Genomic DNA, 20,612 nt, shown 5'->3' with positions numbered 1-20,612 from the left:
TCTCATAATTTGTTATGATGGAGTTATCTTAATACCTATGCTTTTAAATTACATTTTTGCTGATTTTATTAAGCTTTGTAAAATAGAGAAATAATGGATAATAACATTTCTAATGTCCTCACATACTTCAGTCTTAAAATCCCACACAAATTCGTATGGCTATACCTGGAAATGACATTAGAAGTTATTTGTTTTAATCACCTCGTTTTATAGAATATGAAAGTGAGTCCCCAACCATTAAAATGATTTTCTTAAAGTTATATGAATATTAAATAGCACTGCATTCTCTGATATAAAGGACAAGTTAGATGTAAAGATTCAATGTCTACAATGTATCCTATGAAGTTATAAAATCCACCATATCAACATCTTTGATTTGTATATAAAACATCATAAATCTAGAGCAGGAAGATAACTCCCATATCATCTCTTCCAACTCATTCATTTTATAGAGGAGGAGTCTGAGACTTAGGGAAGTTAAGTTATTTCAGAAAGTTAAGAAATGGCAGAGATAGGACTTATGCTCCAGTCATTTCACTACAAATCCAAAAGTAGTGTCACTGTACTATGATGAATTCTTTGGGCAGACATTTCAAATGGATCAAAAGCTTTACTCATAATTAAGTAGGAGGAAAGAAGTTTGGATCATATTTGAGTAATTACAAATCTCTTTCAATGACCCCTGAAACAAAATTCTATCTATCTTCTTAATATTGTTATTCTTTTAGTGTTATCATAGGGCTGAATCATGGAATATCCACCATACCCAGAGACATATTTAATTATTGAATGAAGCGTGAAGAAATGCAGGGTGAGTGAAAATAAAAAGAAAAACCTTTCAGTATTTGTATTGGAGAAGAATGTATTAGAAAAGAATAGAAAAGAAGAGCAGCAAGAAATGCAATAAGAGCAGAGGCTAAAAAGAGGTCAATGCTATGCTTCATTGATATTAAAATATTATCCAGAGATCTAGAGGAATGTTCCTAAAATATGAATGTTCTTTGGTGAATTAATTTTTAAAACAAAAGAATAACAAATATGACAAGAAATTTAGAAAAAAATACAGAAGGGATTAACACGATTTGTGTATGTGTATTTACATATACCTTTGTACAACCCCTGCCCCATTTTGAACTTGAATACATAAATTAACATTTTCACTTTATTAATGAGTTTAGCATATTGGAAAGAGTACTATATTAGAAGTGAGTAGAACTGGATTTGAACCATTATTTTACTGCGAAATTCAAGTTCCTATTCCTCCATTGATCTTCTTAAAACATACATATTGGAAGCAGATAAATAGTCTCTAAACTCCTCCTAAATATAAAATATAAAAAAAATAAAATAAAATAAAAATATGTAAATAAAAAAAAAGGAAAATTTAATCATATTTTTAAGGGAAAAAATTGGAACAGGTCCATAGTTATCTATCAGTGGGGAGGTAGTGGAGAGGAGTAATCACCACAATGAGATTATAAATCCAGTGAACATTCAATGTATAGAAATATTAGGAAATAGGGAGAGAAGAAGTTTGGCACCTTAAAAACATAAACAAATCCCCAGAAGCAGGAATAGGCATAAATTTACTGATACAAAGCAGCAAGTTTTAACTAGTGTCACTAGAACAAAAACTTGTTTGCTTTTTTTGTTTTGTTTTTTTAAATCACATATCTTTGTGGGTATACATAAACACCAATAAACATAAACACAAAAAAAATTGAGATTACAGGTGCTGTTGATTGCAGAATATTCATATTATAAAAAAAATTCTAGATGACAGAGGGAAAAATTAATTTTGGCTATAATTCTTTTAATTATCAAAATGGGAAATTATCCCATTTCCTCAATGTTTTTCTACATTTCCCACAATAAGCAAAGTCTAAGGCTCTATCTGTCCCTATTGGTGACATCACTCAGAGATTGGCTTTATCTTTCCATATTATAATGATGAATGTAGAAGCTTTCATCATTAAGACCAATATCTGAATAGTGGGTGAACTATGTTAAGTGATTTTCTTTTGGCTTAGATATGATTATACTTGGTAATTAGGTGTTTTTTTTAATCAAATTATCATGTTATTGGTTTTAAAGCTGTCAAATAAAAAATTCATTAATAGTATTTTATATATATATATATATATATATATATATCATATTTGATCTTTGCCTAACAAGAAATAAATATTACCAGTACCTCTGAATCCTTGATTTTTTTAAAAAGAAAAAAAAAAACGTTTAGAAACACACTGAATTTTAAAAATACTTTCTAAAGGGTTTTTCCTTGTCTTTTATATAAATTGTCACTTTTTCCGGTCTAACAGGAATCATCATAATTTATTGGTATATTACTGATGCTCATACCATTTTATTATCAGAAAATACATTCATGACAATGAAAGCTTTCTTATTATTTGGAAAACTTGCAATATAGTGGCAACATTAGATCCACCTCTTCCCAGGAGCTTTTTTTTTTTAAACAAGAGACAGTAGTAATATTTATTTAAATTGAATTTTTTATGGTTTCTGTTTGTCATCCCCATATTTATTCACATGTTTTGAGGAGTAAGTAGCTAAGAGAATAATGGTTTGTGATGAATACATTTGAAATTTTATCTGTGAATTTTGACTGCTTTTTTTTTTTTTAATTTATCTATGTCAATGATTTCCCCCCATGATTCACTGGAAATGATATGTAAAAGATTCTTGTATCTGATCCAAGATTTATCATATCTAGTTCAATGAAACTTTTCACTTTTGAACTACAATCTTTGGAATCTTATAGACAAAGCCATATAGAATCTCAAGATTGGAATTGGAATTGACATAATCTGGTGCAATCCATACCTGACCTGGGCAAGTAATATTTTAAAATTGATAAAATTTAATTAATGTAAAATAACTAATCTAATTAATGTTTTGAATTTATATCTTGTGGAAAAAGTGACTATAATTGAGAAAACCCAAGGGAAATAATAGGAATTCATTAAAATGTAAGTAGTATTTTAATTAGTCACTTCACCAAAATTATAGAATTTCACTTTATTGTGCAAAATTAATGTTTTTGTTTCTCTGATTTTGTCAAGTTCCCTTTCTAGTAGAATGATTAATAGCTACAAAATAGCAAACAGAAATGGCATTGAGGCAATTATCAAGAGAATATGTATCAATCATATGAATATGATTTTTGCTTTTAGCTAATGGCTTCAATATTTTAATTTATTTGTTAAGCAATAAAACTGTCTTTAGAATTTGAAGTCATTTTTGACCTTTTTCTACCTGATAACTTGACTTCTATGTAATTTATAACACCATGATCTGGAAGGATATCAAGTATATCTCTAAACCAAGGTTAGTAGTTATAAAGTGAGATAATTCACTTAAATCAGACAAGTGTCACACTGCTTTTTAAATGGCTTATTTAATGCACATAGCAAATACTCATTAAATATTTTAATTGATTGAATTTGTATGTCTAGACATAGATCTACACTAATGTACATTCATATCACTTTCTATAGTAACATTATCATTTAAACTGGAGCCTGTAGCCAACCATTAAATTGAAAGTAAAAGTGTGAATATCAGCCAAAGAGAATCAGTGTTAGCACAGTAAGGAAATAGTTGGATGAAGCATGAAGATGAGAAGGAACAGATAAGACAGTGCTGGAAAACTCTCCAGTGCTTTTATTTAGCTGTTTTCCATTTACAATTTCTCACCAGAGCATGAGACCAGATCTAAAATTCTGCTGTTATCACAGAGTTATTACTAACTTTACAATAAGACAAGGACCTGAAAACACTATTGATATAGTCATGAAATTACTATGTGCCATAGTGAATAGGTCATTGAAACAAGAATCAAGGAGATATATATTCAAATCCATCTGTTCCCACATCCTTCTTAGCTATATTAGTCTAGGGAAGTCACTAAACCATCGACTTTCTTACTTTCTTCAATAAAAAAAAAATAATAGTAATAATACACACCTCTCAGTGTTGTAAGATTCAAGTGAGACAATATGTTGACAAGGCTTCGCACAAATACTTAATAAATATTTATTATTTTTGAAAAGTAAAAAATATGTCACTGAGAGTTTCTTGGATGCTTTTCCTTGTGGAATATTATGAGTATACTTTGAAGTGTTTAAGGAAAACCTATTCTATGTGTTTATGTTTGTGTTCCCCCAACCTGGTCCTGTTCCTAATTAAATCTTTTATAATTGTAATAGTTAAATAATGTAGTAACCATTGTTCACTAATACATATAAAGGATTAATTTCTGATGACTCTTTATCATATATTCAGGGAAAAAGCTTATATCCTAAATAACAATTTTAAAAATAAAACTTACATTTTTAGTGAGTTTTACTTTTTACAAAATGCTTTGCTTCCAACAATACTTTTGTGTAAATAGAATATGTATAATTATTTTCATTTTAATGGATTAATTCGAGGAAAAAGAGATTAAGTAATAATTTGGCAAGCTTCATAAAAGTGCCAAGTAATGGAGCTGGGATTTATATTCATATTTCCTGTTTGTAAAAAGTGATTCATCTTTGTCATGCTACAATATTTTAATGCATGCCAATGTAGTCCAAACACATTAATCCCAAAGTCAAGTATAATAGAGTTTTGTGAAATGATTGTTACCCTGGGATTTGTATTTCAGAGGGATACCAATCCCCATTCTAGTCCTTGGATCATTTGATATTCTAAGTCTTTGAATAAGAAGGTTTATTTTAGTCATCTAGAACTTCTTATATAATCTAAAACTTCTTTATAAAATACAAGGTATGGAGTTATTAGTGGGGACTTTAAGAGGTGAACATTTTCAGCCATTTAGGATAGATATTGAAAATCTTTTTGTAAATTTAGCTTGGAAGCTAATGACTCTATGAGACATCAAAAATCAGTCAAACTAAAAGGAATGAAAAAAAATGGAAGAAAATGTAAAATATCTCTTTGGAAAAACAATCCACCTGGAAAATAGATTCAGGAAAGACCATTTAAAAATTATTGGTTTACCTGAAGACCATAACCAAAGAAAGAGCCTGAATAGCATTTTTCTTTTTTTTTTTTTCATTGTCTCATTGATTTTATTATTTTTTTAAATAACGTTTTATTGATGGTACATATGCATGGGTAATTTTTTGTAACATTATCCTTTGCACTCACTTCTGTTCCAACTTTTCCCTTCCCTCCCTCCACCCCCTCCCCTAGATGGCAGGCAGTCTTATACATGTTAAATATATTATAGTATATCTTATTTACAATATATATGTGCAGAACTGAACAGTTCTCTTGTTGCACAGAAAGAATTGGATTCAGAAGGTAAAAATAATCTGAGAAGTAAAACAAAAATGCAAAGAACAGTGTTCCTTCTCTGGGTGTAGCTGATTCAGTCCATCATTGATCAATTGGAACTGAATTATATCTTCTCTTTGTTGAAGATAACCACTTCCATCAGAATACATCCTCATACAGTATTGTTGTTGAAATGTATAATGATTTCCTGATTCTGCTCATTTCACTCAGCATCAGTTCACATAAGTTTTTCCAAGTCTCTCTGTATTCATCCTGCTAGTCATTTCTTACAGAACAATAATATTCCATAACATTGATTAGCATTTTTCAAGAGATCATTAAGGAAAACTGTCCTGATATATAAAAACCAGAGGGAAATAGTCATTGAAAGAATTCACTGATCAACTTTTGGAAAGAAATCCCACAAGGAAAACCTCAAGGAACATGATCACAAAATTCTCAAACTATAATCTCAAGGAAAAAATACTGCAAGTTGCTAGGGAAAAAAACAATTCAAGTATTAGGGAACCATAGTCAGGCAAAGAAGGAAAAAAATGAGCATTGCCTGAAGCTTTATCCCATCAATTTTGGTACAACTAGGGAATAGCTTAATCACTCAGTTGGGTGTAAAATTTTATCTTACCCTATAAAGAAATAAGAGGAAAAATAGAAAAGAAAAGGGGCATACTAGATAGAACAGAGGGCAGAAACACTAGGATAAAAGATAATAGAAGGGAGGAGGAGTGATTGAAGGTAGGGCAGGTAAAGGGTGGGATAGGTTAAAAATAAAATACTGCTAATCAGGGATAGGATGGAAAAAGAGAACAAAAATATAAAGAATGGGAGAAAATAAAATGGAGGGAAATACAGAGCTGGTAATCATAACTGTGAATGTAAAAGAGATGGATTTTCCCCATATTTATGACCTGCATGATAGCTTCATGACAACAGAGAAATATATTAAAAACAAGCATTCTAAACATTGAGGACTCAAATATTGGTTTCTTTCATTCTTCTCCATGACCATAAAAAGTGAAATTTAAATTCTGTCTCTGAACATGGCCTGAGGAGAATCTAGAGAAATTTCAAGCATTAAAAGAGCAATTTAAATATGAATCATGTAAAATTGGGTGATTTTTTTTTTTTCTAATCAGTCATTAGAATTAAACTCAGGCTTTGAAAAACCTGCTTAATCACAACTAAGAACAGGGTGGAAAGAGAGAGAAAAAAGTATATATAGATATGGGTGAAAATAAGATGGAGGGAAATACAGAACTTGTAATCATAAATGTGAATGTGAATAAGAAGAATTCTTCCATAAAATGGAAGTGAATTGTTGGGAGTTCAAATGTTGAAGTTCTTGTTTTTCTCACAGCCGGTTTAGCTTAGAGCCCTCCGAATGTCTCCAAATCCAAGGGTTTTTGTCCTTTAGCCTCCAACCAGCACAGAGATGGAATGAATCTCTTGTCTCCTTCACTTGGGGCTCAGCTAGCTTTCTGGTGAGTCTTTCAGACCAGCTTGGTCTCAGTGGGGAAGTGCAGGAGCCCAGCCACCAACTACAGTGGTGTGAGATGAAGATGAATCTGGTTGTCCACTGAACTCTCCACTCGTAGCTTTATCCTCTGAAAACTCTTCGTCTGCCACCAGCCAGCCAAGTGGAATATATTCTGCCTTGCCTCAGAAAGAGGGCTTCTGGCGTAATTCCACTGAAATCCGTCAAAGTGCTCTCTGTCTGCACCAGAGTCGCTCCTCTCCAGTCCAGCTGAACTCTCCTCTGCGACCAGCCAGCCAAGAGGAAAAAATGTATTCTGGAATAGCTCTCTTGCCTTATATGTGAATCTTCTGAGAGAATGGGATTATGGGTTTTCTCCCATAGTGCTCTCTGGCCCAAAGAGCTTTAAGGGAGGTGTGAACACAAAGGTGTAAACACAAGCATTGTACTAATTAGTTCTACTTAGTACCTTGTTTCAGGTTCAGGCCAAAATCTTCTTGTAAGATTAGATCAACTCTAATTAGTTAGCAGTTTGTAAGGATTCCAACAGTGAATAGTATAGTGGATCAAATATATATATATATAATCCTTCGATATGCTATTTACAAGAAACACATTTGACACAGAAAGACACACAAAGAATAAAGGTAATAGGATGGAACAAAATTTATGATACTTCAGCTGAAATAAAAATAGCAGGGGTGCCAATTCTGATTTTAGATAAAGCAAAGTTAAAAATAGATCTTCAAAGAAATAAGGAAGGAAAGTACATCTTGATAAAGGGAACCACAGACAATAAAGTAGTATCATACTAAATGGGAATGCACAAATTGGAAGATAAGCCACGTTTTTAGAGAAATTTAAGTCAGTTACAGGAATAAATAGACAACAAACTATACTAGGAGGGGACTTCAACCTTCTCTTCCTCAGAATTAAACAAATACAACCACAAAATAAACAAGAAAGAAACTAGGAAGTTAGTAGAATTCTGGAAAACTTAGATATGATAGACTTCTGGAGAAAACTGAATAGGGAGAGAAAGGAACACATCTTTTTCTCTGCACATAAAACCCACACAAAAATTGACCATGTATTAGGGCATAAAAACCCCACAGTCAGATGTAGAAAGCCAGAAATAGTAAATGCTTCTTTATCAGACCACAATGTAATAAAAACTATATTCAATAAAGAGCCAGGGCAAGTTAGACTATAAACAAATTGGAAATTAAATAATCTAATTAAAAAAATGAGTAGATCAACCAACAAATCACAGAAACAACCCCTAATTTCTTCTATGAGAATGGTGATAATGAGGTAACTTTCCAAAACTTATGGGAGCAGCCAATGTAGTTCTTAAGGAAAACTTTATATATCTAAATAGCAGTTACATAAAATAGAGAAAGAATAGATCAATGAATTAGGCATACAACTAAAAACACTAGGAAAAGAAAAATAAATGCACCAAATTAAATACCAAATTGGAAATTCTGAACTCAAAAGAAAATTGAAAATATAAAATTGAAAACAAGAAAATTAATGAATTAATAAATAAAACTAAGAGTTGGTTTTATGAAAAAAAAAACAAGAAAATAGATAAACATTTGCTTAATTTGATTAAAAAAAAGGAAAGAAATAAAGCAAAATATTTGCATGAAAAATGAAAAGAGTGAACTTGCCGCCAATGACAAAGAAATTAAAGCAATAAATAGCAGCTGTTTTGCCCAAGTTTTTGGCAAGAAGTCTGACAATCTAACAAAATATAAATTGCTCAAATTAATAGAAAAAGAAATTAGTTACTTAAATAATGTCATTTTAGAAAAATTGAGAAAGCCATTAATGGACTTCCTAACAAAATAATCTCCTGGGCCAGATGGAATCAGAAGTGAATTCTACCATTTAAAGAACAATTAATTCTAATGCTATGTAAACTATTTGGAAAAATAGGCCTGCCAAATTCCTTCTATGACACAAATATAGTACTGAGACTTATCAAGGAATAGTCAAAATAGGGAAAGAAAATTATAGAGCAATCTCCCTAATGAATATCGATGTGAAAATTTCAAATAAAATATTACCAAATACATTACAGCAATTTATCAACAGGATAATACACTCTGACCAAGTGGGATTTATACTAGAAATGCAGGACTGGTTCAATATCAGGAAAACTGTTACCAAACTTGACCATATCTATAGCAAAAGTTGGACTGACATGGGTGGTGAAAGGGTATTGCTGTTTTAGGGTAATTGTTCACTTGTGGATTGGACTAAATGTTTTTTGAAGTTCCTGCCAACTCCAAAATTCTATGATTATGTAGTCACTTTTTTGAAATGAGGAGTGAAAGATTAAACTATGCATACTTAATGAAAAAAAAGAATATCCTATTATTTAAATTATGTGCTTAGTAGAGGAATGAAAAATTCTTCTCTCTTTGATAGCAGAGGCAATTTTCTCGCATTACTCATATCCCCAGCATTTGCTGTATGTAGTAGGTGCTTAATAAGTGCTTCTTGATTTCACTTAAAAATCAAAGTTTATCATTTTTCTTTTCTAAACTGCTTCCTTCTGTTCATTTTTTGCTTCTGGAAACAACATTGCTTTCTTCAAGACTCTGAATAACTTTCTTCTATTATACTGAAGGGAAAGGCAGTGTTGAATAGCAATCAATATGGCATAGCCAAAAGAAAGATAATAAGCACAACTACCCACATAAGATAAAGGTACCAACCTGCAGGTAAATGCCATTCACTTCAATTATACTCTTTTTTTATTCTCATTTTCTTTTGTCCCAGATTTAGAAAAATGTTTTAAAAAATGATAGAATTTGTGATTCCACTCTTGTGCAGACTTATAGAGACCCTTATATCAATCAAGTGGGAGAAAGAATTGGCTGAAAGGTAATTAGTGATGACAATTGGACAGAGTTGGTCTGTTTTTATGCTATTTCATAGTTGCTAAATAGTTTAATAGAAAAGTTAGAAGGTTAAGATGACTCAGGAATGGACAGTAATTTCATGAGAACAGTTTGGAGATAAAAAGGCAAGAGATTCAGGGATAGAAATATATTATTCAAATGAATAACCATAAAGAGAGGAAGGAGGGGAGACAAGACTGATTTTGAATTAGGAGAATATAAGAGATTATATTATGAAGAAAGTAGCTTGAAAAGGACAGCAAGCAAGTTCATGCCTGATGAATCGGTGGGTAAGGGAGAAGGGCAGGTCTTTGTAATCAGACAAGAGAAATTCAGGTTGAAAGACTTTGGGAGTGGAATATTTTCAGATAATGATAAATTCTAAGATATGATTATGCTGTGAGTGTAGCTGACATAAAAAGAAGAGATTGTTGTAGTTATAAAGACTGATGAATTAAATTGATCAGAATTTGAAACGGTCATTAATGTGGAATCTAACAAGGTCTTATCAAATCTGACTGTAAATAAGGTCACAGAATTTCAAATGACAGAATTGGTATTTGATAACTTGGTATCATTATTCTTTTAATTGATGACAATTCTAACTTTCTGCTTTCTCTGTTCAAAATCTTTAAATGCAAAGATATCGAATTTACTGTTATTTAGAATTACTCTTCCAGCAAAAAAGATTTTAGGACAAAATTTATGCTCTACTTTTCTCATAAGTAACTTCTCATTTTACTAGTACTGGTCAAACTTGCTAAATTAAGTCCCAATTTTTAAAATAAAAATAAGTAGTTTATTCATTCCTTGATTTTTTTTCCCCATTGATTAATTTTAAGAAAGAAAAAAAAATAGACTAGTGGGGACTATCTCATGAACTTATAGGAATGTTTCTTACTCATGAAAAACATTAAAACATTTTCTACTAATTGTGAGTATAATTCTTTAAAAAATAACACTAAAAAGAAGAGTATTCTTGAAAAATGGTGCAGTAGGTCAGAAAGCTTGAAGCTCTTCAAATTTTCTCCACAGAAAAGACAGGAATGTAGATAGAAGAAATAAACAAAAGTCAAGGTAAAGCCTTCGTATTCCAAAGACAATCTAAGAAGAAGCCCAGACTACATTCCAGGAGTAAAGGTCCAGGCCAACTCTGCAAAGTCAACAAATAATAAGCCCTGGGGCATATGGAGTTAGGTGGACTTTGCAGTTTTAGAAACTTTCATCTAATGAACAGAGTAGAGATTGATGGAGTAGGAGAAGCCTGAAAGATTTTATATTGCCTAGGGATGCCAGCACAATTGAACTGGCTAGAACAATCATGGATTTTACAATAATTATGGGGAAGAAGGAGCTAGCACATACTCGCTGATTGTAGGAGCAGAGGGGCCGATACCTTGCTGCTTTTGGACACTTGTTTCTGGTTTCAGTTCCAGGGAACAAAGAACAACTGTGGTTTGCAGCTACCCCAAGTGCAAGAAGGATTAAGATCATTTTCAGGCCAGCATGACTTGGGTTGTAGTCATGGCTTAGTAAAGCCCAAGGTTGAACACAGAGAGACCATAGAAAATAGCAGTAAGAAGGACTTGAGGCTTAGGACATAATTTCCTATATTTTAGGACTAGAATTGGATTGTACCAATAGTTGCTACAAACAAAACAAAAACAAAATAAGCAACCAAAAGAGAAAAAAAATCAACCATGGATAGTTATTACATGAATAAAAATTAGGGGTCGTATTCAGAGGAAAATACAGAGCAAAAAAACCAACCAACCAACCAACCAACCAACCAAAAAAAAAAAAAAAAAAAACCAGCCACTCCCTTTTTCATTTAGAAATGTCAAATGGCTCCAAGTACAAAAAGTTTTTTTTTAACTTAAAAAGGACTTTAAAGGGAAGCTAAATGGTGCAGTAGATTTGCACTCAGGAGGACCCAAGTTAAAATCTAGCCTCAGACACTTAACACTTACTCCCTAGCTGAGTGACCTTTAGCAAGTCACTTAAACCCCAATTGCCTAAGCAAAAAAAAAAAAAAAAAAAAAAGACTTTAAAATTAAATAAGCGATATAAGCAAAATTAGAAAAAATTAAAAGCAATCCAAGATATTGCCAGCAAAACACAGCAGCCTAAGATAGAGAAATTCCATTTAAAATAACTGTAGACAATATAAAACATTTTCAGTTTTACTTGTCAAGAAAAATTCAGGAACTACATAAATATAACTACAAAACACTTTTCACACAAATAAATATAGATACAAACACAAATAAATAAACACAAATAAAGTCAGATATAAATAGCTGTAAAATGTCAATTGCTTATAATAGGTCAAATTAATATAATAAAACAATAATATATATTATTTTTATTAGTATATTATTTGTTATTTTATTACATGTAACAATTATTTTATTATATCATATTATATTACATTTCTATAATTACATAATAAAATACATAAAATAATAAAATATAATAAAAATGGCAATACTACCAAAATTATACTCATCAAACTGCCAAAATATTTTATACTCCTAGAAAAAGTAATAACAAAATTTATCTGCCATACTCATCAAACTGCCAAAATATTTTATACTCCTAGAAAAAGTAATAACAAAATTTATCTGGGAAAACAAAAGGTCAAAAATACAAGTGATGTATTGGAAGAAAATCCAGAGTAATAGGGGCCAGCCATATCAGATCTAAAATTATATCATAAAGTGGCAATCATTAAAACTAACTGGCTAGGAAAAAAAGAGTAGTGGATCAATAGAATAGATTAGCCATACAAGACACATAGTCAATGACTATAGTCATCTCTAGTTTGATAAACCCAGACTCTAGCTTCTGGAATAAGGAATAAAAACTCACTATTTGGCAAAAACTTCAGTGGAAAATAGAAAATAGGATGGCAGAAACTTGGCTTTGACCAATATCCCCCAACCTATTCCAATATAAGGTTGAAATGGATACAAGATTTAAACATAAAAGGTAATATCACAACAAATTAGGAGAGAAGGTAATACTGTGTGTCAGATCTATGGAGAAGGGAAGAATTTGTACCAAAGAAGAGATGGAGAATATTATGAAAGGCAAAATGGATAATTTTGATTACATTATATTAAAAAAAATTTTTTGTACAAAGTCAATACAACCAAGATTAGAAAGAAAGTAGAATGATGGGAAACAATTTTATAGCCAGCATTTCTGATGAGAGCCTCATTTCTAAAAATTCAATCTAATTTATAAGAATATAAGTAATATATAATAAGTAATTCCTCAATAGGCATATGGTTAAAGGGTATGAACAGGAAGTTTTCAAATGAAGAAATTATAGCTATCTCTAGTCATGTGGAAAAAAATATTCTAAACTACTACTTATTAGAGAAATGCAAATTAAAACCACTGTCTCACACCTATTAAATTGATTAATAACACAGAAAAAGAAAAATGATAAATGTTGGAGAATAAGAGGGAAAATTGGAACAGTAAAACATTATCCATGGAGTTGGCAATGGATCCAACCATTCTGGAAAGCAATTTGGAACTATCCCCTAATTATGTACTGTAATGTTCTCTTCTCTAAATTATATTGTTCTCTGGGAGCAGATTTCTTGGGGGGCTTCTGGAGGTAGCCTTAATTTCAGTTCAGAGTAATAATCACCTCAAATGCAGCTAGCTGTTAAAGTCTAAATCCTTTATTTTCTTCTTCAAAGTCTTAAATCTTTTCCTGGGGCCCCATTAACTTTAGTAGAAGCCTAACTCTCTTCTTGGTTCCAAGAGCTCCCTCCAAGTGTCTTCAACACAGAAGTCAAATACGGAATGAATCTGTATTGCCTCCGAGAGTGGGCTTCTGGGTGTCTGTGGGCTTATGGGAGCTCCTTGCTTATATGCTGTACACTGAGTACATTCCAATTATTACATTACTAGGAAACCATTATTTGTTGTAGGATTAAATCAATGCTAAATTAGATTTAACCATTGTCTCCTCAATTCCATTTAGTACTATGTTTCAAGTTCTGGCCCATAACATCTCCTTGTAGGAGTTGATCAATTCCACTGTTTTAATAATTTCTAAGAATCATAACAATGTACATATGCTTACTTCAGCAATACTACTTAACATGTATCCCAAAGAGATCATTAAAAAGGAGAAAGGAAACACAAACACACACACACACACACACACACACACACACACACACAAAAACATACTTACAGCAGTTATTTTTGTGCTGACAAAGCAATAGAATTTGAAAGGATGTCCATCAATTGGGGAATGACTAAACAATTGGAGTACATGAATGTAATGGAATATTACTGTTCTTTAAGAAATAATGAGCAGGCAGATTTCAGAAAAATATGGAAAGACTTACCTGAATCAATGCTGAGTAATGTGAGCAAAATTAGGAGAATATTATGCACAGTAACAGCAATAGTTTTCAATGATTACTTTTGATAGACTGCTATTCTCAGAAATAAAATCATCTAAGACACTTACAAAGGACTTATGATGGAAAATGCTAACTGCATCCAGAGAAAAAACTAGGGAGTGTGAATGCAGATTGCAGCATACTATTTTGACTGTTTTTTTTTTTTTTCTTTCTTGTGCTTTTTCCCTTTTGTTCTTATACTTTTTCCACAATATGAGTAATGTGGAAATATATGTAATAGGATTGTATATTGTAACCTATATCAAATTTCTTGCTGTCTTGAGAAGACGGGAGAGAGTATAGAAGAAGAAAAATTGAAATCAAAATATTATAAAAGTGATGCTTGAAAACTATAACTGCATGTAATTGGAAAATGTGAAAATTATGAAAAAAGTGAACAAACTTGAAATAAAGAAGCAAAAAATTAGGAAGAGGCCAATTCTCTTAAAACTAGAATGTAATAAAGGAAAAGTAGTGATGTTCTAAGAAACAAATAATAAAAACAAAATCCAAAGATTGGAAAAAATAGAAGAAAAAGTTAAACATGGCATCAGAAAAACAACTGATTTATAGGATAGATCAAAGAGAAACAGTATAAGAATAGTCAGATTGCCTGAAAATTATGATTAAAAAGTATCTTGATACTATATTACACAAATATCAAGGAAAATTGTACTGAAGTTCTAGAACAACAAAGGCAAAACAGAAATAGAAAAGAAATCTGAATTTCCACGTGAAAGACATCTCAAGATGAAAAATTAAAGATTTTTTTTTTCTTTAACCAAGTTTTAAAGCTCTCTGGTTAAGGAGAAAAAGTTGGAAACAAGAAGAAAAAAATATCATGGAGCTACAATAAGGATTACACAATATATAGCTATTACTACAAGGAAGGAATGAAAGTTTCAAAATACTTTATCTCATATAACAAAAGAACTGAAGTTATGATTAAGAACAATGAACCCAGCAAAGTTAAGTAAAATTCTGAATGAAAAAAAATGAACATTTAATAAACTGAAAAACTTTCAAATATTATGTTACAAAAACAGCAGAACCAAAAGCAAATTTGAAAATCTTTTATATGTATTTTAATAATCATGAATAAATCATGTAACTTCACTAAACATCAGCTTTCTCATTTGTGAAATGGAAGTGATTATACTTGTGCTGCCTTCTTCATAGAAACCTTATGCAGATACATTACATAATCTGATATGCCATATCAACATCATCTCCTATGTCTTTTTTAATTTCCTGGAATTCAAAATAATAATAATTTTCTTTAAATTCAATTAGAAATATCTTTAAAATTATTAGACTCCATAATTATGTTTTAACAACTTTATTGACATCCAAATAACTGGATATCAGAATATTAAAATATGTGTTTACTGCCACTATTGCTATTTTAAAAAATCCCAAACTATACAAACAATTTATAGGATGAGGAGATGCAATTGATAAAAGAGAGCAATTGATTAAAAATTATTGATATGTGATATAGAAATTTAGCAAGATACTTCTTTCAATGCAGAAAAAAATGTGGGAAGAATATCCAATTAGTTTCTTGACACTCTTAGGGGGAAAAAAAAAGAAATATATATCACAACCAAGACAATAAAGCTTCCTTCATATGAGATCATTTTTCAGAGTCCTAAATTGTAATTGATTAAAAAAAAAAGCAACCACATCAGGCACTCTGAAAGCACAAACATGAAAAGAAACTAGCATGATGGATGACTGTGTGCATACCCTCCATTAGTTTTGTATTTGAAATAACTGGGATATATTTCAGATGCTTACTTCCCTGATATTATTTAGTTAAATATTTTCATTTCACACATTATTTGAGGAGCATATGATAGTATTTGTCCAGTGCTTAAAAGTAAATCCATGCCATTTTGTGGGGAAAAAATAAGCTAATCTTTTGATATTTTTAACCAATATGAATAGGTGAAAATTTCCTTAGTAAAAAAAAAAGGAAAGGGCAACAACATTTCTAGAATCTCTCAATTTTTTCTAGGTACTTTCAATAAATATTGTGTTATTTATGTGTTATTTTATCTAGATTGGATATAAGCATACTTTACTACTTCAAGAGTAAAGTGAAGCATATACCTTTACCTGTAGTATGCATACAAGTTATGTTTTCCTGTCCCTTGTCATGCTTCCTAATTAGACAGCCCTTATTGAATAAGAAAGATTTAGGTTCTAGATCTCAGAGGATTGGAATATCTTTCATCCCTCTCTATGCATTTATTTACTCCCATTTCACTAGATATTTGGTAAGAGAAATCCTGACAACTTGCCTTTTGGAAGAAGTGGAATTTCATGGTCCTAGTATTTTTATAAGATCATTTTTTCACTATTAAACAATGAAATATGCTGTGAAATGACATGTTACATTCATTGAACACTTTACATATTTTATGCTTTTCTGAATCTACATCTTTATTGTTATTCTAGAAACAATTGAGTAAAGTAGGTTAGTTTGGATTTAATTTGTTGGGAAGCATAAATCAGGAAAAGGTCATGTCTTGGGGGACAGATCTGAGAAGTTAAAGGTATCATTCTAATTTCTGGAATAAGATGACTAGATTGGAAATCATCTGCTACATAATAAGAAGACTACATAATAAGAAGATAGTGATTGTTTTAACTTTAAAGGAATGATTTAATTAAAGGATTTTAGAATGACATATTTAGGAAAGATAACAATGAATTTTGAGGTCAAAACCAGTTAAAATGAATGTTCCTAAATACATAGGCAAGAAATTATTTTTTGCATTCATTTCTACAACACAATTTAAATTTACTTTTGTTTTGCCATAGTTCTTTTTTAAAGTCCTGACCCAGTTTCCTTAATTGTCCTATTTAGTTACTCTGCCTCAGGTTATAACCATTCCCTCTTAATGTTTGATAGGATAAATGTCTTATACAGGGGTCCTCAAAATTTTTAAAAAGGGGGCCAGTTCACTGTCCCTCAGACTGTTGGAGGGCCAGACTATAGTAAAAACAAAAACTTTGTTTTGTGGGCCTTTAAATAAAAAAACTTCATAGCCCTGGGTGAGGGGGATAAATGTCCTCAGCTAGTGCATCTGGTCCTTGGGCCATTAGATTTTAGGCTATACTTATTCTCTCTTGATATTTAATGGGATAAAGGTCTTTATACATTTTAGACATCATTAGCATATTCGAAGTCTCTTCAGTGCCTCTCTCCATTATGTCATCCTAGGTGCCTGCCTCCATTATGTCACCCTCATCCTAGGTGCCTCCCCACATTCAGTCATCCCCATCCAGATACCTCTCCCAATTATATCATTGGTCTTGTAACCCTAAAAAAGAACTTTGTATCTGACATTCAGGGCTGGATTCTTTGAGACTATAGTCTCATTCAGCCCTGGGACCAAATATGGATCCCTTTGGTCCCAGTAAATCTCTCCATTTAATAAACTATTAAATTTTCTTTAATCTCTATCTTGCTCAGTTTCTCCGGCATCACATTTTAGGCTGAGGCACAGCCAGGAAGTGTTAAGTGTCTGAGGTCAGATTTGAATTAGGTGATCCTGACTTCAGGGCTGGTGCTCTATACACTGCACCACTTAACTGCTGCTTAAGTTTACTTTTAACAAAATCCATAATATGTATTCCAAGTCTACAGCCAAGTTGGAGGAGTAAAAAAGCACTTAGTTTACCCTTCCCAACATTACCCTCAAAACAACTTTAAAGTACCACCTTAAAGCAAATTCTCATGTGGCAGAGCCAATAACTGGTCAGACAGTAAAACAAATGTCTAGCCCAGAACAATGCATTAATTGTATCACAAGAGATCAGAATTTTTTACTGGATAAGGACCAAAGTACAAAGAGACCAGTGAACAAACTTGCATCTTTATCACATACAACCACACACAAACTACCTGAAAAACACTAAAAATTTCCAAGCCCTCTCTAAGATTAGCTCTGAAAATAGTAGTAAGGGTTAAATTAAATTCATGGGACTTCTGGGGTGGAGCCAAGATAGCAGGAAAAACATAGGTTTCTTTCTGACCTTCTCCTACAACACTCAGACCAGTTGGCAAATCGAGCATCTGAATTAGCTCTGGATTAGCCACAATACAGCATTTTTCTACATCCAATTTTTCTTGCACAGCAAGATAATCATATAAATATGTATACATATATTGCATTTAACATACACTTTAATATATTTAACATATATTGGATGATCTGACATCTAGGGGAGGGTTTGGGGGAAAAGAGGGGAAAAATTGGAACAAAAGATTTTGCAAGGGTCAATGTTGAAAAATTACCCTTGCATATGTTTTATAAATAAAAAAAAACTATAATAATAATAAATAAATAAATGTTTAAAAAAAAGATTATCAGCTTAAAAAATAGTACCTAAACTCATATATATTTATTTAGCGCTATACCAATCAAATTCCCAAGAAACTATTTTACTGACCTAGAAAAAATAACAACAAAATTCATCTGGAAGAACAAAAAGTCAAGAATTTCAAGGAAATTAATGAAAAGAAAAGCAAATGAAGGTGGTCTAGCTGTACCAGTTCTAAAATTGTATTATAAAGCAGCAATCATCAAAACCATTTGGTACTGACTAAGAAATGGAGCACTTGATTAATGAAATAGATTAGGTTCACAGAACAAAATAGTCAATGACTATAAGAATGTAGTATTTGAAAACCCAAAGACTCCAGCTTTTGGGATAAGAATTCACTATTTGACAAAAACTACTGGGGGAATTCGAAACTAGTGTGACAGAAATTAGGCATTGATCCACACCTAACTCCAAGTTAAGGTTGAAATGGGTTCATGATCTAGACAAAAAGAATAATATTATAAACAAATTAGAAGAACATAGGATAGTTTACCTCTCCGATCTGTTAAGGAAGAAGGAATTTGCAACCAAAGAAGAACTAGAAATCATTATTGATCACAAAAGAGATAATTTTGGTTATTTTAAGGTAAAAAGTTTTTGTACAATCAAAAATAATACAGACAGGATTGGAAGGGAAACAATAAAATGGGAAAATGTTTTTACATTCAAAGGTTCTGATAAGGCTTCGTTTCTAAAATAGAGAATTGACTCAAATTTAAAATAGTTCAAGCTATTCTTCAATTGAAAAATGATCAAAGGAAATGAACAATTTTCAGATGAAGAAATTGAAACTATTTGTAATCATGCTCCAAATCAATATTGATGAGAGAAATACAAATTAAGACAGCTCTGAGATACCACTACACACCTGTCTGACTGGCTAAGATGACAGGAAATAATAATGACCAATGAAGGTGATGTAGGAAAAGTGGAATACTGATAAATACATGGTTGGTGGATCCAATCATTCTGGAGAGCAATTTGGAACTATGCTCAAAAAGTTATCAAATTGTGCATATCATTTGATCCAGCAGTGTTTCTACTGGGATTATATCCCAAAGAGATCTTAAAGGAGGGAAAGAGATCTACATGTACAAAAATGTTTGTGGCAGCCTTTTTTTTTTTTTTTTTTAGTGGTAAGAAATTGGAAACTGAGCAGATGCCCATCTATTAGTGAATGACTGAGTAAATTATGGTATATTAATGTTATGGAATGTTATTGTTCTGTAAGAAATGATCACCAACATGATTTCAGAAAGACTTAGAGAGACTTACATGAACAGATGCCAAGTGAAATAGGCAGAACTAGGACATCAATATACACAGCAACAACAAGACTATACATTCATCGATTTTAACGAACATGACTTTCTTCAACAATGAGATGATTCAAAACTGTGTCCCCTGTTCAGTTATGAGGAGAGGCATCTACATCCAGAAAGAGGATTAAATCTAATCAATCTAATCAAAAGAGATAAGGAAGGAAACTGTATCTTGCTAACGGGTAGCATAGACAATGAAGCAATATCAATACTAAACATATATGCACCAAGTGGTATAACATCTAACTTCCTAAAGAAGAAGTTAAGAGAGTTGCAAGAAGAAATAGATAGCAAAACCGTAATAGTGGGAGATCTCAACCTTGCACTCTCAGAATTCGATAAATCAAACCACAAAACAAATAAGAAAGAAATTAAAGAGGTAAATAGAATATGATAAAAATTAGGTATGATAGATCTTTGAGAAAACTGAATAAAGACAGAAAGGAATATACTTTCTTCTCAGCAGTTCATGGAACCTATACAAAAATTGACCATATAGTAGGACATAAAGTCCTCAAAATTAAATGCTGGAAGACAGAAATAGTAAATGCTTTCTTTTCAGATCACGATGCAATAAAAACTACATTTAACAAAAAGTTAGGGGTAAATAGACTAAAAAGTAATTGGAAACTAAATAATCTCACCTTAAAGAATGATTGGGTGAAACAGCAAATTATAGACACAATTAATAATTTCACTCAACATAATGACAACTATAAGACATCATACCAAAATTTGTGGGATG

Source organism: Antechinus flavipes, chromosome 1 (genome assembly GCF_016432865.1).
Source record: "Antechinus flavipes isolate AdamAnt ecotype Samford, QLD, Australia chromosome 1, AdamAnt_v2, whole genome shotgun sequence".
Taxonomy (NCBI): domain Eukaryota; kingdom Metazoa; phylum Chordata; class Mammalia; order Dasyuromorphia; family Dasyuridae; genus Antechinus; species Antechinus flavipes.
The sequence above is the reverse complement of the archived record's forward strand: the minus strand, read 5'-3'. Positions refer to the sequence as shown.